The sequence below is a fragment of the Cupressus sempervirens genome, chromosome 4, assembly GCF_028749045.1.
Source record: "Cupressus sempervirens isolate cs-2001-9-10 chromosome 4, ASM2874904v1, whole genome shotgun sequence".
Lineage (NCBI taxonomy): Eukaryota > Viridiplantae > Streptophyta > Pinopsida > Cupressales > Cupressaceae > Cupressus > Cupressus sempervirens.
In genome coordinates, this window is record NC_143121.1 from 320,693,568 (window position 1) to 320,700,962 (window position 7,395).

The following is a 7,395-nucleotide window of genomic DNA, read 5'->3' on the forward strand; positions in this document are numbered from 1 at the left end:
AAGGAAAAGATTCTAATTAAACTTGTAGCCCCTCAAAAAAATTCTCATATGACCTCTTGTACCTAAAAAATAGACCTGTAGCCACCCCCCCTCATGAGATCCCTGCCTTAGGGATTTTTGCCATCATTGGGCTTCCACTGCAACCCATTCTATTTTGAGCAATTATAGACATATTTACTAGTTATCTCACAGATCTAGATGTGATTTTCTGTTTGCAATGACCATTCACTCCATTTCAAAAATACCATGCTAATAATTGGAATGGATAGCTATAATACCAAAGGCATACAGATCTCTGCATTACCTGAGCAATAACGAGACATGGTACCAAGTCAAACAAGCCATGGTCTAATAATAAGACAAAGCAACTGCCATAATGATTTTGTTGAACAATATTTATATGGTCCTTTCTCAATATTAATCATGGACAGAAAGAATTCCCAGCGTAGAACATTGATATTCTTTGTAGATCCTTTTCAAGATCAACCTTATAAGCAGATCAAACTCCCATAAATTATTGATGCATGAAAGATCATGACCGTCTATTTGCTTAATAGGGTTAACCCTTGAATATATGTGAATCCAAACCTAAGAAAACACTCTTAAACCTTTTTAAGGATTTTCAACTTACAGTTACAAAGCTTTCTACCTTAAACAAATAGAAAACTAGGTCCACAACTCCACCCCATTTCATCTTATGAAAGGGAAATGGGAATAATCATACATTGCAGGAATTTAACAAGTCTTGGTATAAATAAATCCACAAATAAGAACATGACAAATGTAGCTGTGCCTCAGTATTGTTAATAGGTTGTGGCTTCTATAAAAGTACTTAAAAAAATGCATGCACACAAATTTTGTAACGCCTTGTCTTGCTTCTGATATATCTGATGGTGAATACTGCACTTGTTGATAAATTAATCATCAATTTTTTTTAACACCTGTTTTGAAATCACATGCATGGTAAAGTCAACACATTTCATCTTATGATCCTGAATACACCATATGCTCACTTATGGATGACATTTTCTATGGTTAGATTTAAGAATTTCTAGGTATCTTTGGGCTTTAGAAGCTTGTAAAGTCTAGTCTTGCCACATTTAAAAAGCATTTCGTAAATGAATCTTCGTAGTCACTGGTGATCTGTTCAAGATCTTGATCTTTTCAAGAAGCTTTAATACTCACTGTATCTTTCAATCAGGTCATTGTCACTTTTGAATGTTTATTTCTCCTCCACTCTTTTTCTCTGTGAATTAAGATGACATGAATCTCGGGAATTTCATGTCCTCTCACTGCATTTGCAACATGCATCAAAGCTGAGACTTTGAACAGAAAACTTAGATTCTCTGCAAAAAGAGAAACATAGTGGTTACCTACCAAAAAAAATCGGAGCTTGAGACGAGCATAATCTATGAGGAACTAGACTTCAATGGAAATTCGACAGTTCAAATTTGACAATATAAGGTGTCCCTTACAATTTATACTGTTCTCCAATTGTACTCTCGCTGACCTGGCTCTGGAAACATTGCTCAAGTGGCTTTTGATGATCAGCATGTAATGCCCACAAGGCTGTATTCGTTAATATGATTCTAATGAACCAAAAAACCAAAATGAAATGAAAAGATAGCTTCTGTGTTAGCATTTATGTCTCTCCCTATCAAACAACGGTATCTGGTTCTAGGACCATTTCTTGGCTGCATTGCCGATCAGAAAGTAGTGTTCATAAGATTATTTCAATAAAAACTATTTATGTCAATTCAAGTCACGACTAATTATTTTAGATGAACTGTAGAATTAGGTTGCGTGAGTCCCAATATATCATCAATCTACAGGATTAGAGAATATTGGTCTTACCAGCTCCAAATTATCAGCTCTAAATTTCTCTGTGATTTCATCCGAAGGAAATTGAAGTCTGATCCTCAAGTCTCAGTCTGAAATTTCTATGCAATTCATTCAAAAAAAGTATTAAAGTTAGGATCCTGCAGTCTTCTTTAATAAGCAATACTACCAGATAATTAGGAATTTATAACCAAAAAACATCCAATATGGTAGTTATGCAATCCTAAAGATCATGAAAGGCTTCACATAAGGCATGCCAGATATCTGGCAATATGTTCAATATGGTTTGTGAATTGTTACTCAAAGATGCAACAAGAAGCAAGATGGCTGAAGTGTTGGTTCCATTGTTTTTCATAAACATTTTACTTAAGCTATTAAGAATTCATAGAGAATGTGATAAAAAGACTAATGCCAACATGCCAAACATAAATAGAATATACAACACCTTTATCTGAACGTTCATAATTGGCGAATCTATGACGGAACCTTCACAATAGGCTATCTGAGGAGCCGAGCCTGTTGCACATATACGCCTTATGATGTATGCTAAGATTCTGGCATCAAACAAAGATCAATTGAGTTCAGTATCTAAAATTAAATGATATACTTGATTCAGAAATCTTCAGAAGCAGTAGCAAAAACAGACGAAATACCTTGAGATGATGTTTCAGCTCTTACAGCATTCTTGTTAATGATCTTTAGCATCACCAATAGTCCCCGCAAGAACAAAGACCATCCTGGAAGTGGTGGAAGCGGCTAACATCCCTCACAACTATTTGTCGTTGAACAATCTTGGAAATGAATTTGATTGCATTATGGCAGTCACTACATACACGAAGGTTCTTTAGTATCCGAATAGGTTTACCAAGTGGCAAATTAAGAAGCCCAAATGCAATGGCTAGCTTCTCACTGTGATGAGAAATGATATTTTCCTTCAGCTCCTCCTCCACGTCATGTACCACGCGATTTGTTTCAGGTACATACCCTGCTTCCTTGATCTGTCCAGATAGTCTCTCCAGCATTTCATAGATCTTATCTCTTTGGGGGTGTAATTTATCTCCAACAAGAAATGCATGTACCTTGCCCTTGACATCAATCCAACTACATCCCGGACTCCTTTTTATTGCTCTGTCATTCATCATCCGTTTCACATTCGCCACATCAGTCCACCTGCCAGATGCAGCATAAATGTTTGACAGCATTATATACGTTGAAGGATTTTCTGGGGACATTTCAAAAAGCCGTTTAGCCGTACGCTCACCTAGATCTATTTCTACGTATTTCCTACAAGCACTAAGCAAAGTATGCCACATAATACTAACTGGTGGAAATGGCATGTCATCGATAAATTTCTCAGCTTGCTTTAGATGCCCAGCTCGACAGAGGAGGTCAACCATGCATGCGTAATGTTCCTCCCTTGGTGTGAGATAGTAATCGCGACTCATTGACGTGAACGAATTCCAACCTTCATCCACTAGGCCAGCATGATTACAGCCAATCAGAACACCAAGAAAGGTAGTATGGTTTGGCTTCATGTCTGCCCGTTGCATTTCATTAAAGAGTTGCAGTGCAATTTTGCCATGCCCATGCTGGGCATATCCTAAAATGATTGTGGTCCACGAAACAACATTTCTCGTATGCATTTTATCAAAAACTCGCCGAGCATATTCAATGCTCCCACATTTAGCATACATGTCAACCAGAGCGCTACCCATAAGGACATCGGACACCAATCCATGCCCAATAATTTTGGCATGTGTTTGCTGGCCTTGTTCCATAGCTGCCATGGCTGCACATGAACTAAGTACACTGGTATAGGTAAACTGATCTGGGATCCAGCCCCCCATTTGCATTTGGGAAAAAAGTTCTTGGGCTTTCACAGCCTGCTCGTTTTGGCAATATCCCGCAATCATCGAATTCCAGGAGACCAAATTTTGCTCGGGCATTTTGGTGAAAAGTTCAAATGCTTCATCTACTCTCTCGTTCTTAACATATCCAGTAATCATTGAATTCCACGAGACAACATTTCTTTCTAAAAACGTCTCAAATGCCTGTTTTGCACATTCCATGTTCCCACATTTGGCGTACATATCGACAAGGGCACTCCGGGCAAAGATGTCCAATTCAATACCCGTTTTAATGATATAAACATGGACTTGACTGCCACTTTCTAATGCTATAAGAGCGCCACATGCACTCAAAATACTAGCCAGTGTTGACCGATTAGGCTTCACCCCTGCTTGCAGCATCTGGACAAACAAGTTTAAAGCATCTTCGCAGCTGTTATTCTGAGAATATCCTGCAATCATTGCACTCCATGAAACAACACATTTATCCGGCATTTTATCAAACAAGTAGCGTGCATCTTCCATCCTATTATTGTGCGCATATCCTGTAAGCAGTGCAGTCCAGGAATATGCATCTCGTTCGGGCATTTTGTCAAACACCTGTTTTGCTCTATCTAAATAACCAAGCTTTACATATAAATTAACAAGGGCATTGCACACAGAACTCTCTGATTCCAATCCCATCTTAATGATCTGCCCATACACTGCATTGCCAAGCTCTAGATCTCCCAGATTTGCACAAGTACTGAGGACACTATTAAACGTAAACTGATTCGGTTTCATTCCTGACTGTTGCATTCGATGGAACAAGGCGAGAGCCTCTTCAGATTCCCCATTCTGAGAATACCCAACAATCATTGCAGTCCATGACACAACATTTCGTTCAGGCATTTTCTCAAACAGTATTCGCGCATCATGAAGCCGTTTACCCTTCACCAACCCCGCAACCATGGTAGTCCACGAAACAACATTTCGCTCAGGCAAATTGTCAAACACTGCAAGTGCATCCTCCAGCCTGCCATTCTGTGCATACCCTCCAAGAATGGCATTCCATGCAGCGAGTGTTTGTTCAGACATTTTGTCAAGCAAAGTGCATGCATTCGTCAAACACCCGCACTTTGCATACATAATTATAAGTTTAGTTGCTAGAAAAGCATCATCTTCAGATCCAGTTTTGATAATGTGGGTATGAACAAGTTTGGCTTCTGGCAAAGATCTTGTATTGATACACTTCTGCAATTGAAGCAATGTCGTCGTTTCTTCATCTTTATTGTATACTTTCTCGTTATTACGTTGATATGTAGTCGTAATAACGTTACTAGCATATGTTTTGTGAAATGCCAAGGCATGGGTATGAAAGTGAAAAATTGATCTGAAGACGAAACTTCGCCTACACATAAAAAGTTGCAGATATCTTTCATATTTTGTGTTCATCAGTGCCATGTTACCATTCCACCGTATTGCATTCCAGGCGCGTTGTTTGATTTGTGGTCTTCCAAAACTTTCGATTGGCTCCAGCGTTAAAACCCATCGAAAAAGCTAAACCTCCCGTAGCAGTTCTGCACTAATGTATGTCCTCGTCGACTGTCTCCATTTTGAAAAAAATTGCGGAAAAAGGGAAAGTTTACAATCTACTTTCCCAAAGCACTTAGTAGTCCCTGCCTTATATAACGCAGGGTTGTCTCCTGCAATTAATTTCTATGGCACATATATATTTGGAAGTTAAGGTTTTAGTGACTTAATTTTTTAAATCATTTATGACAGTGAATTTTTTTAATTCTGATTGGCTCAGGGCTAATTTTCTGGGCAAAATTCTAATTTTTGGCTAACTAAAAAAGTAAAAATTTGGGTAGCACTGGGGTAAATGCTTGCCAAAAGGCCTTAAATACATGTCAGATGATCATTTATAAGGGCTTATATTATCAAGGAACAAAATTATGAATGACATTCTTTTATAAAAATAATAGGTTTTCATAGTAATTTTGATTTCAAAAATTATGAACAAGTGATACTATATTTAAAAAAATTTAAATGATTTGTATACAAAATTATAAAGAGTATTATATTAGTATATAAAAACTAATATAGTAAAATTTCAATTAACTAATAAATTTAAAAAATAAATTCAACAAACATCTTGATTATAATTAAAGAAGATTTAAATTTTAAAGTTTTTTAAAAAAATAAATTAAATTTGTATAACTAATTTTCAAGTATATTTTTAATTTTATTTAAAATAATTTTAATCTCAAATGAAATAGCATGGTTAAATGGAGAAAAATATATAAATAAATATTAAAATTTATTATCAATTTTTTATTAATAATATATTAAACTAAGATGTAAAGTTAATACTAATTAATATTATAAATTATTAATTGATTATATTATAGCATTATAATTGAAACTTCAAAATTAAAATTAATATCTTTATATTTAATTTTTTAATATGAATTGATTTTATATTAGACAAATATTTAAAGAATATCATATATTTGTTTACATAATTTTTAACAATTTTTTAATTCATTAGTTATTTATGAATTAGTATATTAGTTATTAAGAACAAAAATGTTATTGTTTCAAAGGTAAGTATTTAGAAATGAAAAATAAAACTCACGATTAAACTTAATTTTTTTTCTAAATACTTAGAGAATTTTAATTTGATTTCAAATTTAAATATAAATTTAAATATTTTAAAAAGATATTGATACTATTTATTATCAATGATAATACTTATAAAATATGTACATAACACTAAAACATTCAAATTCTATTTCAAATAACAATTTTTTATTCAAAGGCACATTTTTATGACCCATCTTTCATGAGTAGTGGTTCAAACGAACTTCTCTCTCATGAGAATAAATGGAGCACTTAAACACTCATTGGATCTAAGTGGTGCTTAGAAACATGAAGCACCAGGACTTCCCAAGAGATGACTCATCGAGTACTACTCTAGTTTAAGTGTGCTTAAGTGCTCCAATTTTCCTCATGATAGACAGGGTTGTATGAACTACTATTTGTGAAAGATGGCTCAATGAGTTTGACTCAAAAACTACAATGTTGAATCCTGATAGCAGTTTCACAACATGTTTAAACTAAATAAATAGCCATACAAATATTCATTTTCCAATGAATGTTGCTAAGTTGTAAAAGATTTTGTTTTGAAACATTATTATTATTTCATTAATATATAAAATTAATAATCAATTTTAAATATAATTAATTAAATTGTTATGTCAATTTTAAAAATTAAAATAGTTGTAAAATTAAATCTATACTACCAAATATTATTTGGGAAACATATTTTAAAGTAACATGTAAAATTAATAAGGATTTTAAATAAAAGGTTAATAATCAATTTTAAATATAATTATTCTTATGTTAATTTGAAAATTGTAAAACAAAATTTATAATATTAAAAATAAGATAATCAACAAAATTTAAAAGAATACAAAACTATAAATTATTGAATCTATTAAGTTAAATACATCTTTTACATTCTTTAAAATATTTTAATGTTCATATAGGTGCAATTTCCAATTTTTTGTAGTTAATAAATTTATTATTTAAAATTAGCTTTTCGCTCTTGAATTGGTATCCTATAATAAAACTTGTACTGATAAGCTATATTTTAGAGTGAATTTTTTTTTACAAATTTATGATTTCTATCATACATCATTAACCTTCAATTTTTTACAATTCT

General features: G+C 33.5%; 1 pseudogene across 5 annotated transcripts; it reads right to left on the reverse strand.

The window, feature by feature from the left end:
• Nucleotides 1-1,110: 1,110 nt before the first annotated feature.
• On the reverse strand, nt 1,111-5,370 carry LOC149561327 (pentatricopeptide repeat-containing protein At4g14050, mitochondrial pseudogene; annotated as a pseudogene). Of its 5 annotated transcripts, none has more exons than XR_016363798.1 (5): nt 2,493-5,370; nt 2,285-2,393; nt 1,855-1,940; nt 1,476-1,537; nt 1,111-1,346 (listed from the first exon to the last, which is right to left on the reverse strand). The product of XR_016363798.1 is annotated as a pentatricopeptide repeat-containing protein At4g14050, mitochondrial pseudogene, transcript variant X1 (transcript). The 5 variants fall into 5 exon arrangements; XR_016363801.1 differs by having other exon boundaries at nt 1,476-1,589; nt 2,493-5,324; XR_016363800.1 differs by having other exon boundaries at nt 1,855-1,931; nt 2,493-5,318.
• Nucleotides 5,371-7,395: the final 2,025 nt, after the last annotated feature.